Below are 3,307 nucleotides of genomic sequence, written 5' to 3' on the forward strand. Positions count from 1 at the left end.
TGTAAATTATTTTGACAGTATTGAACTATCAGGGAATATGAAGTACAAACATCAATCCCCTGGATCCAAATAATAAAACACAGTTCTTGCCATGAAGGGAAAGACAGTGGAAGTAGTTTAAGATATCACTTACACCCTTGGACATGACAAAACCTGCATCTGTCAACATATCTCTCCATTAGCAGCCCCAGCCCAACCTCTGAAGCTGACAGAATCCACTCTTTCTGGCCAGACTCTGTCCCAGAGGTGTCTTCAAAACACTATGCCTAAAAATCTGTTCTATTTACAAATCCAGAATGGTGTACACAAGAAAATGAAAAACTAGGAGGAAATACAGAACAGAGGGGACATTAAACTGATTTAAAGCAACCGGAATGGAGCTGCAACAGCAGATTGAGATTTACGGCTCTGGGATAATTCTGCTCTCCATACAGATTTATTTGCTGCTGCTGTGTAGAAACACCGACCACCAATGTCACTGAGAAAGAAAAAAAAAAAAGAGGAGGAGGAGAAGGAAGAGAGGGAGTGCATACTAAGTGATTGGAGTGCTTACGTTCGAGGGAAGGGGGTGGATAGAGAACAGGAGAAAGGGATGGAGGGGTAGGGAGAAAAGAAGAGGTTGCAGACTTTGATCCAGGCACGCCCAGTGTTTCTGAACACTCCCAGCCTCAAGCGTCGCATTTCAACACTCCTGACATCAGAACAGCAAAGTTCACCTGGGTGAAGAACAGAGAGAGATGCTTAGACAAAGTGTGTCCTCATACAGAGGGCGTGGCTGCAAGGCTATGCCAGGTCAATGAATCAGACAACCACTGTGTGTCTATTTGTTTTCGCATGTCTCACCCTAGAGATTTCCTGGTAGCCTCAATCACTAGCATAGCAACACTGCAATAATAAATAATTAAAGTTGTTGTGAAATGTAAATTCAATCCATTCTATTCTAAATGCGTGTTATTGATCTTATTGTGAATGATTCGTCCTTGCGTGTTTTTTTGTGACCTTGGAGTTTAAAAAAAAAAAATAAAAAACAAATTTGTGAGAGGAGAGTACACAGAGGTTAAAGTTCATCCGTTTTTAAAGGGTTAGTTCACCCAAAAATGAAAATTCTGTCATTAATTACTCACCCTCATGTCATTCCACACCCATAAGAACTTCGTTCATCTTTGGAACACAAATTAAGATATTTTTTATAAAATCGGTGGCTCAGTGAGGCCTGCATTGTCAGCAATAACACTCCCTTTTCAATGCCCATAAAGCTACTAAAAACATATTTAAAACAGTTCATGTGACTACAGTGGCTCAACCGTAATATTATAAAGCGAAGATAATACTTCGCAAAATAGCGATTTTATTCCACAATATCTAGTGATGGACGATTTCAAAACACTGCTTCATGAAGCTTCGAAGCTTTACGAATCATTTGTTTTGAATCAGTGGTTCAGAGCACCAAAATCCCATGATTTCAGTAAACGAGGCTTCGTTACGTCATAAATGTTTTGAAACTTCAATAGTTCACGTGACTCTGGCAGTTTGATCTGAACCACTGATTAGAAACGTTAAGCTTAATTCATTAACAAATGTTTCATTTGTTAAGCAGTGTTTTGAAATCACCCATCACTATTGTTGAATAAAGTCGCTATTTTGTTTTGTTTTTTTGGCACACAAAAAGTATTCTAGTCGCTTTATAATATTAAGGTTGAACCACTGTAGTCACATGAACTGTTTTAAATATGTTTTTAGTAGCTTTCTGGTCATTGAAAAAGGGTTTATTGCTGGCGATGCAGGCCTTACTGAGCCATCGGATTTTATCAAAAATATCTTAATTTGTGTTGCAAAGATAAACGAAGGTCTTACGGCTGTGGAACGACATGAGGATGAGTAATTAATGACAGAATTTTCATAACCCTTTAATGAATTTCATGTTTTTTTTAAGTCACCTTAATTGAGTTAAACCTCCTGTTTATTCTGTAAGTACTGTATAATGCATCTGAAGTGCTATTTGTGAAATTCTGAAGTTTTTATTTCAGTATTTGTGTGACCTTTTTTTATGAAGTGATACACTGATAATTATATGTTTGATACTATATATTCAATGACAATATTAACAGGTCAATAAATGAGTGACAACTATGTCTCTATTTCAAATGTCAGTTTTTATTAGGCTATTTAACCTTTGTCTTTCATTCTTTTTGTGTACTGCCCCCACCCCCACTTCCCCAATCCCCTTGGTAGCATTAAACAAGCTCAGTTTTATTCTTTTTGTTAGTTACAATGCTTACATTGTTTCAATGGCCCCAATTGTCTAAAACAGATTTGGAACAGTACCTACTAGGCTTTTAGCCAGGTTCAACCAAATCATGTAAAACACAGGGGGGTCTAATAAACCAGAGATTAGAGGGTGTGATGTCTGTGTTAATTTGCACATCTGAGAATTTATGCTCACAAGCACAGACAAACAGATCAAAAAGATAAAGAAGTAATGCTTGTGTGGTTCGGTGCTAACAGCAATAACCCCCTGATTTAGATAAGCAAATTTTAATTTGTAATATTGCTGTAGGGGAGAACGGGTAATGCTTTAACACAAGGATGAGTTGTAAAACCAATTTAACCAATTAGAAATGAGCTACATGGGTGAAATATCATACATGACAATTCTGGGGTATGAAAGTAAAATGTAAAAACTGTCTTATAATAATGCTTATAACTTGATTTGCTTATAACTTGATCTTGGCTGTAGCCTGTTAATAGAACTGGTATCTTCTAAATCAGCAGGTGTTTGTTTAATTTTATATCATTCAAGTGTATAGGCCCTTCATTTAATCACATAATATTATTTTATGTTCACTAAATTGCCTATAAAGTAAATTTGATATACAGTCATGTAGCCTAACAACAACAACAACACTCTTTGTACTATAGCTTGCACAATTTAGGGTTGTACATTTATAAACAGATAAATTACATAGCCTAATATAAGCAAAACAATATGATATAGCCTACATATTTTATCAAAACACATACTTTTAAATGTGGTACAAAATATTAGCTACTCTGCGAGGTTTTGGTGTAGAAAACTCTCATTCTCTAAACTATTTACTCACCATGCTTATCATTTGTTATGTGAAATGACACTCGAAGGAAATCGTTGCTACCTTTTTACGACGTTAAAATCTCTAATATCACGCGCTCGAATAACCAAAAGAATGCTCAATACTGACGAAAAACGAAGCCCGGAGCTGTACTGGCAGGTAGAGGCAAGGCTGAGGGTGGAGACGGGTGGAGGAGGAGAGGAGGGACGTACGAGAGA

The sequence above is a fragment of the Megalobrama amblycephala genome, linkage group LG7, assembly GCF_018812025.1.
Source record: "Megalobrama amblycephala isolate DHTTF-2021 linkage group LG7, ASM1881202v1, whole genome shotgun sequence".
Classification (NCBI taxonomy): Eukaryota; Metazoa; Chordata; class Actinopteri; order Cypriniformes; family Xenocyprididae; genus Megalobrama; species Megalobrama amblycephala.